At 46.9% G+C, this 17,109-nt stretch overlaps 1 protein-coding gene and 1 long non-coding RNA gene across 2 annotated transcripts in view; both read left to right on the top strand.

Moving 5' to 3' along the window:
* Positions 1-17,109, top strand: part of LOC146404936 (uncharacterized) — a 639,839-nt gene that overhangs the window by 267,556 nt on the left and 355,174 nt on the right. The window lies entirely within an intron of this gene.
* LOC100523732 (b(0,+)-type amino acid transporter 1) overlaps positions 9,644-17,109 on the top strand; it is a 34,324-nt gene continuing 26,858 nt past the window's right edge. The window contains exon 1 of the mRNA XM_013996317.3: positions 9,644-9,778. The gene's annotated coding sequence lies outside the window, so the exon portion shown is untranslated. The remainder of the gene's footprint in view (positions 9,779-17,109) is intronic.

The raw sequence follows: 17,109 nt of genomic DNA, 5'->3' as shown, positions 1-17,109 counted from the left end.
AGACACACACCACACCACAAATACACACACACTCATATCCTCAGCCATTCTGTATCTCCTGACTCTGATTGATTTTTCTTCTTGGCACTCAGTAACACCCCAAGTATTATTTGTTTATTTATGATCTATCTTCCCCGAACTGGAATATAAGCCCCACGAGGATGTGCATGTTGCTGTGTACCGTGCTGGACCCCAGCTTCCCAAAGGGTGCCTGGCGTGGGGAAGGCACGTGAGGAATCGGTGTGGAGTGAATGATTGAATTCCTCATGGAAGGTCTCTATTTGCTATTGACGAAGCTTCTCTGGGGAAAAAGCTTTTAGAGGGATTTCCTCCAGACCCTCTGAGGAGATGGGGTCAAGGAGGCCGCAGTCTGCTTCTGCTTGTGTCCTCATTGCAGTGGGCAGCTGTCCTGGGAAAGTGAATTTGAGCAATGGAAAAGCTGACTGACACTGTGAGAGACTCATGACGTGTTTTAGAAGTGCAGGCCCCATGAAACGGGCCATTTAAACTAGTCTGACAGGAGTGAGGGCGGGATTCTGCCCAGACTTGTCAAAATTCTGCCCCAACCAGAGAAGCTTGGGGGCTTCCCCAACCCTGATTAGGCCCATGCCGAGTGGGACTTGCACAGAGGGCACTGGGACAGTCCCATGGAAATCTTGCTAAGGGCAGGGGACTGAGACAGCAAGGGGAAAGGGGCACTGTCCCAATACACAGAGGTGCAGAAGCGGCAACCTGTTCTGCCATGAAACCAGCAGCTGCAGGAAAGCAGAGTTTTACTTCTGAGTCATCCATTCATTAAGCAAATATTTCCCGAGTATGTGCTATGTGCAAGTACAATTTTAGGCCTTGGAGGACTGTTCCAGGAGCTGAAGATTCCTGGGTACAGACCACAGGGCTACAGGGTGGGGGGATTGGAGTTGGCTCAGAAGAGGTCCAGGAGTTCCTGTTATAGCTCAGCGGGTTAAGAACCGGACAGAGTATCCAGGAGACTGCAGGTTTGATGCCTGGCTTCTCTCAGGGGTTAAGGATCCAGTGTTGCAGCAAGCAACAGATGTGGCTCAGATCTTGCATTGCCATGGCTGTGGTGTAGGCCAGCAGCTGCAGCTCTGATTTGACCCCTAGCCTGGGAACTTCCATAGGCTTCAGGTGCGGCCCTGAAAAAAGAGAGAGAGAGAAGATGGCCCACATCCTTTAGTTCGAGTGGCTCCTTTATCTCTGTGGCAGGGAGGCAGCTGGGTTATCGGGGCTGCTCTCTGCCTCCAGCGCGATGAGTGCTGCCTGGTCACCGAGGCTGCTGGTGACCCAAGGAGGCACTGGGTACCCTCTGGAGGTTCCCACCACACTCCTTACCATGAGGATCCCTCGGCCCCTTCCCTAACTGCTGCCAACTCCCTGAGAGATGGAGGGCTGTCCCTGCCACCTGCTGCCCTGTACTCTGGATGCAGAGCTCCACCTGCTGACGGACTCTCCCCTCACTGCCCTGGAGCCTGGCCTGGGTCCTGGCTCCATGGTTTGCTGCAGTCAAGGAAGACTCTGGGGAAGCAGATGGTGAACAAGGCTTGTTTCTTCAGGTCAGAGTATTTGGGGGTGTGTTGGCCATGGGTGAGAGCCTCACAGGGAGAGACAGGAGAGGGTCAACTTATAAACCAGTCAGTCCTGTTGGGAGTTTAGACCAGAGCACAAGCCCTGACACAGATTCCCCACCTGGGTGGGGGGAACCGCACCCTCCCCCCCCGCCCCAGGGTGCCAAGGCCTGGAGGGCAATGGGAGGTCCACAGAGTCCGCAGCAGGGTGTGACAACTCTCCCTGAGGTCTTACAGGCCGGCCTCACCCATTCACCCTCAGGCACAGGGGCCTGGCCCAGGGTGGGGGTACAGCTCAGACTTCTCCAGGGCTCTGGGCATGGCGGGACTTCTGGAATAAGAGCTGGAGGGGGAGGTAAACACTTGGGTGGGCGTCTGGAACAGGGCGTGAGGCTAAGAACATGCAATGGCCGTCGTGATCCGGTTTCCAGAACTTGGCACTCGCTGCCTGGCCCATGCAGCCCACCCGAGTTCCGGTGATGACCAGGGGCTGTCCTCACAAGTAGAACCATGGCGCTACGTTGGGTCGGCTCTGGGGGTGCTTTTGGCACTGCTGTTCTCTGACTTGGGGGAGGAGAGCTGTATCTACTGGGCTTTTAGGCTTTTCTGTTCCTTTCTATTTTTTATTTTTTTTAACTCAGTGAATTGTATTATATTTATAGTTGTATAACCATCATCACAACCCAATTTTACAGCATCTCCATCCCAAACTCCCAGCCTGTCCCTACCCCCACACCCTGTCTCCTTTGGAAACCATACAATTTTCAAAGTCAGTGAGTCACCATCTGTTCTACAAAGAAGTTCATTGTATCCTTTTTAAATAGTCCACATATAAGTGATAGCATATGACGTTTGTGTCTCACTGTCTGACTAACTTCACTGAACATGATTATTTCTTGGTCCATCCATGTTGCTGCAAATGCCGTTGTTTCATTCCTTCTTATGGCTGAGTGATATTCCATTGTGTATAGGTACCACATCTTCCTTATCTACTCCTCTGTCGATGGACATTTGGGTTGCTTCCATGTCTTGGCTATTGGCTAGAGTGCTGCAATGAACACTGGGGTGCATGTATCTTTTTGACTCACAGTTTTCTCTGGATAGATGCCAGAAATGGGATTGCTGGATCAAATGGGAATTCTATTTTTAGTTTTCTGAGCAATCTCCACACTGTTTTCCAAAGTGGTTGCACCAATTCATGTTTCCACCAACAGTGTAAGAGGTTTCCCTTTTCTCTACACTCTCTTCAGCATTTATTGTTTGTAGACTTTTTTTGATGATGGCCATTCTGGCTGGTGTAAGGTGGTACCTCATAGTAGTTTTGACTTGCATGTCTCTAATAATGAGTGATGTTGAATATCTTTTCATGTGTTTTTTGGTCATCTTTATGTCTTCTTTGGAGAATTGTCTGTTTAGATCTTCTGCCCATTTTTAAATGGGTTCTTTGGTTTTTTTGGGTATTGAGCTGCAGGAGATGTTTATATAACTTGGAGATGAATTCCTTGTCGGTCACTTCGTTTTCACATATTTCCTCCCATTCCGTGCATGGTCTTTTCGTTTTGTTTCGGGTTTCCTTTGCTGGGCTTTGCCATTTCTATATAAGCACTCTCCGAGCTTGGAGCACAGCACTTGGTGTTTTTCAGGGCATATTTATTCATAGCTCTTCAGAGAGAACCCAGCCCCCCTGCAGGGCTGGCTAGAGGCTGGCCTTTGCAGAGTCTGGGCACCAGGGATGCACCTGAGCATCAGTTCTCCAGGCAGGGGAAACTGATCAGTGAGAGGAAGGGTAAGCCACAGCCAGCATGAGCACCCCGGAGGCGCTCCAAATACCTGATGGCAGGCGCTACTGTGTGGGCTTCCACCTCAGAGAGAGGGAGGTGACGGGTAGAGGAGGAGGATCACATGACTGTTCAAAATTTGTTTCCTTTGGCGCTCCCGCTGCGGCCCAGTGGGTTAAAGATCCAGTGTTGTCTCTGAGGTGGCTGGGGTTCCATCTCTGGCCCAATGCAGTGTGTTCATGACCTTATCTGGCAGCCACGGGTTGCCGAAGTGTGGGCATTTTGGGTGAGACAAGCAGGACGGCTCCAGGGCTGAGGCAGTAGAGTGTTTCACAAAATCGGCCCAGCAAGTCAGCAGCTTTGGCCAAGGGAGAGAGCGCTCTTGGGCCACAAGGTATTTGCAGGAGGGGCACCTGGTGACGAGGCAGAGATGAGGTGCTACCTGAGGGCTCCTCAAGATACTTAAGAAATTTTCAGGGCCCTGGAGCCCAGAGTGGGCAAGAGGGGCAAGAGTTGGAATCTGACTTTTTTGCATCCTCAGGCTGATGGGGTGCGGGACTTTGGGGTTACACTTACAAGGTTCCTGTGGGCCCTTAGGATTTGCATGTTGCAGAGTGAGGGGCAGCCTGTGAAGCTCATGGTGACACACAATGTCTAAAGCAAAGTGTCCTGGTCCTGAGGTGCTGCGCTTCATCCCCCCACACCCCCTGCTGAGAGCAGAGTCTGCGCTTTTGCAAGACTGATGACAACCAGAAATGGCCTTATGGGGACCTCCCACCCCCATGCTGCAGCACCCTTAGGCCTCGCAGGTGGGAGACGGCTGGGGGGCACTGGCTTAAGTCAGTCGTAGCCAACAGGCCTCAGCCTCCCAAGTCCTCTCAGACCAAGAACAATCTGAGTGGCTCCTTCCCCCTCCCCCATTATTTTCTTAACAGTTCCAGGCTTTTTGTTTTGTTTTGTTTTTGCTTTTTTAGGGCTGCGCCTGTGGCATATGGAGGTTCCCAGGCTAGGGGTCTAATTAGAGCTACAGCTACTGCCCTACACCACAGCCACAGCAGCGCCAGATCCAAGCCATGTCTGTGACCTACACCACAGCTCATGGCAATGCCGAATCCCTGACCCACTGAGCAAGGTCAGGGATCGAACCCTCGATCTCATGGTTCCTAGTTGGATTCATTTCCGCTGTACCATGACGGGAACTCCAGCAGTTCTAGGCTTTAACCTACTTTCAACCTGTCTCTTCAGGGCACAGGCCCAGCTGACCTGTGGGGTCACACCCCATCTTCTCTGAGGTTTATGGGTCCCGGAAGACTCCTGAGTCTCTGTGGGTTGAAAGGGGAACATGTTTTGTATACAGTAATAAATTCCCACCAGAGGCATCATAGAAATTGTGGGTTTCTTACCTCAGACACCAGATAAAGTCCTTTTCCTGCTGACCACATTCTACCCCTCGTTTCCCTCAGTTTTATTCTTTTCTGTCTTTGCTACACCCTCTCGGTTACTTCCCAAGCGTAAGACCTCATGGGTGCAGGCCCAAAGAGCACAGTGCTGCCTCTTCTCCCGGCCTCTGTCTGATGGGCCTTGCGGAGAAGGTTTAGGTAGGGAGGGGATCCCTGGGAGGTGGCACTTGACCTATTCACAAAGCTTCTTCATCATTCAAGACAGCAACTGGTCCTCCTTGCGCTCCAGTAACGCCCTTCGGGGAGCACTCTCTTATCTGCTTCTCTTACTCTGGACACTGCTATCTGGACCACAGTTAGTAGCTGAGTTCACTTTAGCCTACACCGGACTCCAGTGCCCTGCAGATTTAACTTACACGAACTAAGAAGGATTCTCGAACTAAGACGCTTATTTATACAAAAAAATTTGGGGGGGGGGGGAGTTCCTGTTGCGGCTCAGTGGGTTACGAACCCAACTAGTATCCATGAGGGTGTGGAATCCGTCCCTGGCCTTGCTCAGTGGGTTAAGGATACGGCCGTTGCCATGAGCTGTGCTGCAGGTTGCAGATGTGGCTCAGATCCCTCGTTGCTGTGACTAGAGTGTAGGCTGGTAGCTATAGCTTCGATTAGATCCCTAGCCTGGGAAGCTCCATATGCCTCGGATTCAGCCTTAAAAAGCAAACACAAAAAGTTTTTGTGCAAGGGCCCTTGTGGCCCAGCAGGTTAAGGATATGGCACTGCTATAACTGCAGCGTGGGATGAATCCCCGGCGCGGGAAATTTCCACCTGCTGTGGGTGCGGCCAAAAGAAAAAGAAATTGTTTTTTTGATTATCTGAGTCAATTGAAAACAACCACGATAACTCATACAGTATACCAGCAGTCAGTTAAACCATGGTCACAAATTCTGTTGGGCTGTGCTATCTGGTGTGGTAGCCACTAGCTACCTGTGCCTATTTAAATATTTTAATGAATGGAAATTAGGTAAAGGTAAACATGCAGATCCTCGGTTGTACTAGCCGTATGTCAAGTGCTCAAGAGCTCCCTGTAACTAGTGCTGCTGTATTAATGCAGATAGAGAACATTTCCACCGTGGCAGAAACATTTTATTACAGCTCTGTTCTGGAGTCATCCAGTCTCTGAAATTGGGGAAACCCTTACCCAGGTGTGACTGATGAAAACATCCCCGTCCTCAGACACAACCTAGAATAGATTTACAAGGAGATCCTGCTGAATAGCATTTAGAACTATGTCTAGATACTCATGTCGCAACAGAAGAAAGGGTGGGGGAAAAAACTGTAACTGCAATGTATACATCTAAGGATAACCTGACCCCCTTGCTGTACAGTGGGAAAAACAAACAAACAAACAAACAAAAAAAAACATCCCCGTCCAGTCCTGTCCGTATCTTTTGGAGCTTTCTCTTTCTTTTTTTCTTTTTTCGTTTTGTCTTTTCTAGGGCCACACCCATGGCATATGGAGGTTCCCAGGCTGGGGGTTCAAACGGAGCTGTAGCCACCGGCCTACACCACAGCCACGGCAACTCAGGATCCAAGCCGTGTCTTCGACCTACCCCACAGCTCACGGCAACACCAGATCCTTTAACTCACTGAGCGAGGCCAGGGATGGAACCCACAATCTCATGGTTCCTAGTTGGATTTGTTAACCACTGAGCCACGACGGGAACTCCTGAAGTTTCTCACCTGTAATCCTCATCCTACGCTGTCTGACCTGGAAGAAGTACCTCTTGTTATCTTTGCTGATCTGCTCATGACAAAGAATTCTCTTTCCATCTGCAGCTGCTAGGAGCTGGCATTTTAAGAGCAGGATCCTCTTCAACTGGTTCTACACTGATGGTTTTAGAGAGTGAATTCTAGGAGTTCCTGTCGTGACTCAGTGGAAACAAATCTGATCAGCATTCATGAGGACGCAGATTCAACCCCTGGCCTTGCTTGGTGGGTTAAGGATCTGGCATTGCTGTGGCTGTGGCATAGGCCAGTGGCTACAGCTCTGATTTGACCTGCAGCCCTAAAAAGAAAAAAAAAAAAGAGTTAATGATTATAACAGCTTGAGAACGTTTGAACCAAAGGACAAGCAGACAACTCTGAGGACCTTGGTCCCCCCCTACACCCCCCCACCCCACCCCCCCACCCCGCCTCGGGCTCTGCGTCTGCCACTTTACTGACGCAGACTCATGTAAACACAGGACACATAGTCCCAGGACAACTCAGCTAAGCTCCAAAAAGGACAGGTTTTCATGCAAGTTCCTAGAAATCGCTCTCTCCCTCTCTCTCTCTCTCTTTTTTTTTTTTTTTTTTTTTTGGTCTATTTAGGGCCTCATCCACAGCATATGGAGGTTCCCAGGCTAGGGGTCGAATTGGGGCTATAGGCGCTGGCCTAAGCTACAGCCACAGCAATACTGGATCCTTAACCCACTGAGTGAGGCCAAAGATTGAACCTGCATCCTCATGGATACTAATTGGGTTCTTGACCACTGAGATATGATGGGGACTCCCTGTAAGCATTAACTCTTGAAGGAGGCTCAGAGCAACTGCTTCTGATCAACTAGAGGCAGCTTCTACTGAAGTCCTGACTTGGGGAGAAGAAATGGTAGGGAGAAATTCCCACTGTGGCTCAGCAGGTTACGAACCCGACTAGTACCCATGAGGATGCAGGTTCCATTCCTGGCTTCACTCAGTGGGTGAAGGATCCAGCATTGCTGTGAGCTGTGGTATAGATCTCAGACCCAGCTTGGATCCCTCGTGGCTGTGACTGTGGTGTATGCTGGCACCTGCTGCTCCAGTTTGACTCCTAGCCTGGGAACTCCCATATGCTGTAGATACAGCCCTAAAAAAGCAGAGAAAAAAAAAAAAAAAGAAAGAAAGAATAAAGGAAATGGAAGTGAGAGGGTGGCAGGCAAGAGCCTGGAGGTGGGGGGCTGGAGAGGGAGGGAAATTGACCTGTAGTGCACTGCCCCGATTAATCAGTTCTGGCACCTTCATGCACAGCCCTGGAGCCAGCCTCATGGTCTGAGCAGCCTGTGGTCTCCTGGTCCTGCTGGATGCTGTATGCTATGCTGAGCTGGGTACCCTGGTTCCTGAGTCAGGGGTGGCAGGGGAGGGTGGGAGTGTTCTGCATTTGTATCTTACCCACCCATGGCTTCTTGTCTGTCTTTTTTGTCACCTACCCATTGGTCTTGGGAACCTGCTGTCTCTGAGCTTTGCTGAGTGTGCAGGACCCTTTTACCCTGGCTGCTCCTCATGGCCCCGGGCCCTGGTCCCGGGACAACACGTCACGCCGGGCTGCCTCAGACTCTGAGCTGAGGCCATTCTCACACTGCTTGAACTCTCCTCACCCACTCAGGCTCCAACACGGACACTCACCTTCACAGGCCAGCTGTTACCCACATGGCACCCTCCCGGAGGCTCCAACCTCCCAAGGACAGATGACTCTTTGTCTTAGGTCAGGCTCCTATAACTAAGGCACCATAGTCTGGGTGGTGTAGACTCACTGTTCCGAAAACTGGGGTCCGAGATCTTGATACTGGCGTGGTTTGGTTCTCATGAGGACCCTCCTCCAGGTTGCAGACGGCTGACACCTCCCTGTGTCCTTACTTGTGGAAAGAGAGAGAGGGGGCTCTCGGGGGTCCCTTTTTAAGTACTGGGGCACTAATCCCATTCATGAAGACTTCATCCTCAGGACCTACTCGCCTCCCGAAGGCCCCACCTCCTCATACCATCACACCGGGGGTTGGGATTTCAGCCTATGGATTTGGGGGGGGGGTATAATCAGTCTCTTTCATTCTTCTACCCAGATGTCCTCCTTACTCTGTTCAGGCTCCAACACTGCTACTGCCTCAGCCCTTTCCCTTTCCTTCCCTCCCTCCAGCTTGTTTTACTTGCTGCCATCAAATGACTTTTGGTCTGAATTGTTTAGAGGTGAAAGGGGAATAAAGAGGAAGAGAAAGAGGAAGAGAGATTGTTTCTTATTTTTCTAACATCTAATATGTCTCAGCAGTTACTGACCATTTTGGGTCCACTTCCTCTGGTGCACAGGGTGTCAAGTAGCCTTTTACTTATTTTATTTTATTTTTAATTTTGTCATTTTTTTTTTTTTTAGGGTTGCACCTACAGTATATGGAAGTTCCCAGGCTAGGGGGTTGCATCGGAGCTACAGCTGCCGTCTTACCCCACAGCCACAGCAATGCCAGATCCGAGCTGCATCTGCGACTCACACCACAGCTCACAGCAATGCTGGATCCTTTACCCACTGAGTGAGGCCAAGGATCAAAGCCACATGCTCATGGATACTAGTCGGTTCTTAACCAGCTGAGCCATGATGGGAACTTCTGCCTTTTAATTCAGGAACCTGTTCCTGCAGGATTTGTCTAGTTCCATGGTTTCGTTTTCCCTCTTTTGGACTCCGCTTCTATGCTTGTTGCATCTCCAGTGTCTGTCTGTCTTTCCCAGGTTTCAATGTCTTTATTATTTATTTTGAAACTATTTTTGTTTCATTTTATTTATTTCTGTTTGTGCATGTGTGTGTGTTTAAAAAACTTTTTTTGCTTGTGCCGCAGCATGAGGAAGTTCCTGGGCTAAGGGCTGGAACCTGAGCGACAGCAGTGACAACACTGAATCTGTAACCACCAGAGAACTTGTCTGTTTCATTTTCTGCACATGTTTCATTTCTATCCTCCAGCACTTTTACTGGGTCTTTATATCCCCTCTACCCTTCTGATCTGGTTTTGAGTTCTGCGATGTTTCTTTTTTTTCTTGTACCTCTTTTCTGAGTTTCGAAAATGTGCAAAATCAAGTTTTCCCTTGTCTTCTCACCATTTCTTTTCTAGGTTGACATATTTCTTTTATTTATTCTTCCTTATTGACACTATTTCTTCCTTAAGTCTTTGAAAGTAATGGTCAAATATTTGGTTAGAATTTTCACCTATCTCTTGGCAACTTGATCGGTGATTCTTCATAGCTGGTAAGTCTTGCAGCAACTCCCTGCCTTATTATTGTTTCTTTGAATGAATGCTGGTTGCCTTTGAACTTCCCTAGTTGACCTAGTTGTTGGGATTTGCTTCAGGGGACACAGTTTTGCTAATGTTTTTCTTGTGTTGGTGGTGACTAGGTTGTTTCACTTCCCCAAAGAGGTCTCTATCTGTCCTTAACTATCAAAGGGATATAATGATTTATCACCTTAAGTGGAGCCTCTTACCTAAAGGAAGTCTTCAGGCTGGGATTTCTGGGCTCTGTTCCCTTTGGGTTGTTTTGCATTTCACATCCCTCTTCTACTGTAGGGGCCTTTGCAACATGTCACCTTCATAAAGATAATGAAGTAAATCCAGCAGCTTTTGGCAGCATTTATAATTTTTTCTTTTTGTGTTGTGGATTGTTTGTCTCCTAGTTTGGCTGAAAATGAAGTTTCTATTTATTTCCATTATTTATGCTAAAAGAAAACTCCTGTTTCCTTTGCTACTACCCACACTACTTCTGACACCAAATGTGAGGGATTTTCAACACCAAGCAATTCTCCAGTTTTCGGTGGACACCAGCTGGGTGTTCTTGATTCTTCTTTTTTTTTTTCTTTTCACTTTTTAGGGCCGCACCTGTGGCATATGGACATTCCTAGGGTAGGGGTCAAATTGGAGCTGTCGCTGCCAGCCTACACCACAGCCACAGCAGCTTGGGATCCGAGCCACATCTGTGACCTATACCAGAGCTCATGGCAGCACCGGATCCTTAACCCACTGAGCAAGGCCAGGGATTGAACCTGTGTCCTCCTGGATGCTAGTCAGATTCGTTACCACTGAGCCATGACAGGAACTCCCAATTTAACTTGATTCGGATATTGGCTGCCCAGAGTTGGCACAGACCCCACAAGTTAAGGGCTCCATTCCACAAGTCTGTCTCCCCCTTCCCCCTTTTCAGATGCCAGTGGCACCTCTCAGGTTGTCACTCATACTTCTGACCAAAAGGATGTAAATGGGGGCTTTCTCCCAGCCCCTTCCTTGAGTTTGATCATTTCCTAGACTAGCTCACAGAATGTAGGGAAACACGTGTGCTTAGCGGTTTATAATAAACAACATAATAAAGGATGCAGATGAACAGCCGGATGAAGAGGTGTGTAAGGCAAGGTTTGGAAGCGTCCCCAGTACAGGAGCTTGTCTCCGTGGAGGTGGGGTGCACCACCCTGTCCCAACCCAGAAGCTGCCTGAAGACCATTTCTTAGAGATACTCATGGCGCTTCATCACACAGGCATGATGGATGATTAAGCCAGTCTTTAGCCCCCATTTCTTCCCTGGAGCATAGGGTTTGGGGCTGTGAGTTCCAAGCTTCTAATCATGCTTAGTCTTTCCGGTGACCAGCCCCAAACAGAAGCCCACTCAGAATCACTGCATTAGAACAAAAGATGCTCCTATCACCCAGGAAATTCCAAGGGATTTAGGAGCTCTCCTAAGAGGCTCTTATCACCCCCTTACTCAGGAAAGGACAAGGATTTTAGGAGTTCTGTGTCAGGAATGGGGTCAGAGACCAAATATTAGAACAAAACGTGCCCCTCGCACCTCTGTCTCTCAGGGAATTACAAGGGTTTTAGGAATTATATGTCAAGAACTAGGGTCAAAGACCAAATACAAGCAAGAGGTAGAGCCCAATATATGTACTTCTTATTATTTCACATATACTATCTTCTTTGCCCTTTCAGTGATTTTAAGTAGTTGACAATTTTTTTTTTTTTTTTTTTTGCTTGTTTAGGGCCACACCTGTGGTGTATGGAAGTTTACAGGTTACAGGTCAAATCAGAGCTGCAGCTGCTGGCCTACACCACAGCCACAGCAACACAGGATCTGAGCCATCTGCAACCTACACTACAGCTCATGGCAACACTGGATACTTAACCCACTGATTGAGGCCAGGGATCGAACCTACATCCTCATGGATACTAGTCAGCCTCCTTACTGCTGAGCCATAACAGGAACTTCCAACCTTTCTTTCTGTCTTTCTCTTTTTTTAGGGCCACACCTGCAGCATATGGACATTCCTAGGCTAGGGGTTGAATTGGAGCTATAGCTGCCAGCCTACACCATAGCCACAATAACTGAGGATCTGAGCCGCCTCTGCCACCTACACCACAGCTCATGGCAACACCAGATCCTTAACCCACTGAGCAAGACCGGAGATCAAACCTGCGTCCTCATGGATGCTAGTCAGATTTGTTTTCATTGAGCCACGATGGGAACTTCTGGACGATTTTTTATATTAACTTTCTCCTGTTTATAAAACTGCTGAGTGGTTTCTGATACTAACTGCCTGAATTGGACTCTGGCAGAAACATACATTTTCTTGGTTTTGTGATATAAAATTTTTTTTCGTATTTTCTTGTAGTCCTTTGGGGTTTTTGTTTTTACATTTGACTCAATTCATTTTTTATTTATCTTGGTAAAAGACATAAAATACAGATATATCTTAATATTTTTTCCCCAGATGGCTACCTAGCTGTCTCAACACCATTTATTGAATAATCCATCTTTCCCTCGTTGATTTGAAATGTCACCTTTATCATTACCTGTATTTTCAAGTCTACAGTTTAAAGCAGAGCCAGGCCAAAGGCAGAGCTGCTGAGCACTACCTTTGTGTGTGAAAGCAAAAATAAACAGATCGTGGAGGAGTTCCCGTCAGGGCTCTGCCAAAACGAATCTGACTAGCATCCATGAGGACTCAGGTGCCATCCCTGGCCTCACACAGTGGGTTAAGAATCTGGCATTGCCGAGAGCTGTGGTGTAGGTCACAGACTACAGCTCTGATTCCACCCTTAGTCTGGGAGCCTCCATATGCTTCGAGTGCTGCCCTAAAAAGAAAAAAAAAGGATTTTTGTCTCAAATTACTGAGGCTTAAGGTGGTTTGTCACATAGCATTATTGTGGTAATAGATTACTGATACAATTCGTGTGTTTTGTAAAATGACGCTTTCTAACTTTTTGATATTAGTGTATTAGAATGTGAATTTTTTTTCTTTTTTCTTTTTTTTGTCTTTTTGCCATTTCTTGGGCTGCTTCCACAGCATATGGAGGTTCCCAGGCTAAGAGTCCAATCGGAGCTGTAGCCGCCGGCCTACGCTAGTGCCACAGCAGTGCAGGATCTGAGCTTCGTCTGTGACCTACACCACAGCTCATGGCAATGCCGGATCCTTAACCAACTGAGCAAGGCCAGGGATCCAACCCGCGACCTTATGGTTCCTAGTCGGCTTCATTAACCACTGAACCACGATCGGAACTCCAGAATGTGAATTTTTTTTCAAAGTTGAACTCTCACCTTTTTTTTTTTTTGCCGCCCTGTGGCCTATGGAATTCCTGGGCCAAGGATCAGATCTGAGCCACAGTTTTGACCTATGCAGGTAGGCTGTGGCAACGTTGGATCCTTAACCTCCTGAGCGGGGCCAGGGATTGAACCTGCTTCTGCATGGATACGAGTTGGTTTAGTTTCTGCCGAACCACAATAGGAACTCCTGCAGTTTTTTTTTTTTTATTCACATTATGATATAAAATCAGATCTCTTCAGTTACTTTCATTTTTCTCATGACTAGTATTAAACTCTAGCAAATTTGTTTTCTGCAGCTGTTGAGATATTTTTTTGTCCCTTAATGTGTTAATACAGTAAATAAGCTATATTAATAGGTTTTCTAAAATGTAGACATCTTTGTGTTGGTGAGATAAACCAAATTTTTTCATGAAAAACTAAAAAAAATTGTTGGATTCTATTTTCTAATATTATATTCAGAAATTCTGCATTTATATTCATAAATAGGATTAATTTTTAATATTTCTTTCTTGACCTATTCATTTTTTTCTCATTGTGTCTAGTGAATTGTACCAGTATCTTGTGTTGAAAAGTGTGTCCTGGAGTTCCTGTTGTGGCTCAGTGGTAACAAACCTGACTAGAATCCATGAGGTTGCAGGTTCGATCCCTGGCCTCGCTCAGTGGGTTAAGGATCTGGTGTTGCCATAAGCTGTGATAAAGTTTGCAGACATGGCTTGAATCTGGCATGGCTGTGGCTATGGCGTAGGCCTGCAGCTGCAGCTCCCATTCGACCTCTAGCCTGGGAACCTCCATAGGTTCGGCCCTGAAAAAAAAAAAAAAAAAAAAAAAAAAAAGAAAAGTGTCTTCTTCCTGTAAAATCCATCTCTGCATGTCCATGGAGTCTGCACTTCTCACAGCAATTACTGAGTAAGCAGGAGATTCTGCAGCAGGCCCATTCCAGGGAGATTATGGGGCACCTGGAAGGGTGACAATGGACTGAGACGTGCTCGTTCAACTTTTCTTCTAACTGCACCACCAACTTCCACCCAACTTTCCTTCCTTCCTCCCTTCCTTTCTCTTTCACTCAAGGCCAGACGTCGATCACAGGCAGACATCTCTCCAGCCTTTCCTGACTCCCTCCCCATTCTCCTTCACTGAGGTTTCCCCTTGTCTTGGTTTCTTGGAAGACCCACCGTACCCTATACATGCATGTATTGGGACAAGAGTCAAGTAGAGACGAGAGAAACCCCAGATACATTTGGGGATCCGAGGGCAGAAGAATCTGTGCTTAAGTCCCAGGGTGAGACCCAGGAAAGCACATTAGATCATCAAGTTCCCCACCTTGCAAGGCAGCCTGGTGCATCATCGAAATGTAGGAATGTTGGCATAGGGTCTATTTAGGCAAAATGCCCCAAGACATCCATCCTCCCTGGTCTCCTGTGACTCCATATCAGTGCTAGAGTATCAAAACATTCCTCTGCTCCTTACACCTGCAGCAATAGCAGGTCAGCTGTTAAGGTAAGGCAGACCCCAATAAGGGCCATGGAGGACCTGCATAAAGTGACCCCCCCCATAAAGCCTTAAGCATCCAAGTGGCTCATTTGAAATTTATTTATTTTGCTTTTTTTTTTTTTTTTTTTTGTCTTTTGAGGGCCACACTTGCGGCATATGGAGTTTTCCAGGCTAGGGGTCTAATCAGAGCTATTGCTGCCAGCCTATGCGAGAGCCACAGCAACACCAGATCTGAGCCTCGTCTGGGATCTACATCACTGCTCACAGAAATGCTGGATCTTTAACCCACTGAGCAAGGCCAGGGATCGAACCTGGGAACTTCTCATAATTTTTTGATTTAAAAGGTAAATGCATATGATTGGCAGAACCAAGGCCATGTGCCCATACCCAAGCCAGAAGGGAGTTTGTGGAATATATATATATATATACAGTTAATCCATATATATATGGATTAAGTGTATCAATGAGCTTTTGCTATACAACAAATTTTCTTAGTGTGCAGTGGCTTAATATCATCATCATTTAAAAATATTTATAAATTTTTTTATTTTTTATTTTACATTTTATTTATTTATTTTTTATTTATGATTTTTTTTTGTCTTTTTAGGACTATACCTGTGGCATATGGAGGTTCCCAGGCTAGGGGTCAAATTGGAGCTGTAGCCCCTGGCTTACACCACAGCTCACAGCAACGCCAGATGCTTAACCCACTGAGTGAGTCCAGGGATCGAACTCATGTCTTCATGGATGCTAGTCAGATTTGTTTCCAGTGAGCCATGACGGGAACTCCTGTTTATGTTTATTTTAAAAATGATTTTTATTTTTTCCATTTTAGTTGGTTTACAGTGTTCTGTCAATTTTCTACTATACAGCAAAGTGACCCAGTCACGCACACACACACACACACATTCTTTTTCTCACATTATCCTCCATCATGTTCCAACACAAGTGATTAGATATAGTTCCCTGTGCTATACAGCGGGATCTCATTGCTCATCCACTCCAAACGCAATAGTTTGCATCTATTAACCCCAGGTGCCCAGTCCATCCCACTCCCTTCACCTCCCCCAAATCACCATTTTTAAAACAAGGATTCTGTGGGTCAGCAATTTGGGCTGGGTCCAGTGGATCGTTGTGTGGGTTTTGGCTGGGTTCTGGCCTTCCTCCAGTTTTGGAGGCCTTCGGGCAATAACTCCCTCACATTTCCGGCTGTTGGCTGGGAGAACAGGACAATTATTTTTGTGTCTCTCACCATCCAACTCATTCACCTACCTCACTCGTGTGGTTGATGCCAGGGTTCCAAGTAGAGTGATAGATGGTAAGCTTCAACATGCAGGCCCTTTTAAAGTTTCTGCTTCCTTCAAGTTTGCTATTGTCACTGAAGTGACATGATGCCAAACCCTGGGCTAGTATAGGAGGGGACAGAAGTATGAGAGCTTTATAGAGTTGATTGTTAAATTTCTAGAAATTTTTGGAGTTTCCATTGTGGCTCAGTGGTTAACGAATCCAACTAGGAACAATGAGGTTTCGGGTTCGGTCCCTGGCCTCGCTCAGTGAGTTAAGGATCTGGCATTGCTGTGAGCTGTGGTGTAGGTCATAGACGCAGGTCTGGCGTTGCTGTGGCTGTGGTGTAGGCCGGTGTCTACAGCTCTGATTAGACCCCTTAGCCTGGGAACCTCCATATGTCATGGGAGCCACCCTAGAAAAGACAAAGAAAAAAAAAATTTCTAGACATTTTTGGGAGTCCCCATGTAGCTCAGTGGGTTATGAAGCTGGCTAGTATCCTTAAGGATGTGGGTTCAATCCCTGGCTTTGCACAGAGGGTTAAGGATCTGGCACTGCTGTGGCTGTGGCATAGGCCAACACCTGCAGCTACGATCAACCTCTAGCCTGGGAACTTCCATATGCTGCAGGGGCGGCCCTTTAAAAAAAAAAAAAATTCTAGGAATTTTGCAAGCTAGTGGTTAAACTGCATATAGTTTGAAATTGGCCGAAGGGCAAATATTTACATCACAGAAATTGGCAAATGCTAACAAACCAGGCTTTTTTTTTTCTTTTTTCTTTTCAGAGAACCATTTACCAGCATGTTGCTAGGGCTATCTGGGTATATAGAAGGAATTTATTGCAGCTGTTTTTGAAACAATCCATCATAGTGAATGTGGTCTTTTTTGTATCTGAGACTCACAGTTTTTAAGCATGACCACTCCTGGAATTGAATATATATAAAGACAGGATGGTATGCGTTTCAAGCAATCAAGGGTTCACATTATGGTGGTCATTTACTTATTTTTTTCAGTCATGTCCATGGATTGCGGATGTTCTAGGTCTGGGGTTGAACCCAAGCCACAGCAGTGACCTGACATGGCAATGCCAAATCCTTACCTGCTAGGCCACTAGGGAACTCCAGTCATTTATTTTATTATTTATTTGTTTCTTTATTTGTATCATTTTTAGGGTGTACCTGTAACATATGGAAGTTTCCAGGCTACGGGTCGAATGGGAGCT

This window comes from Sus scrofa, chromosome 3 (assembly GCF_054392235.1).
Source record: "Sus scrofa isolate SSC_HxYL_T2T_F1_AM1 chromosome 3, Sscrofa_HxYL_maternal_Yorkshire_Landrace_v2.0, whole genome shotgun sequence".
NCBI lineage: Eukaryota > Metazoa > Chordata > Mammalia > Artiodactyla > Suidae > Sus > Sus scrofa.
The sequence above is the reverse complement of the archived record's forward strand: the minus strand, read 5'-3'. Positions and strand labels throughout refer to the sequence as shown.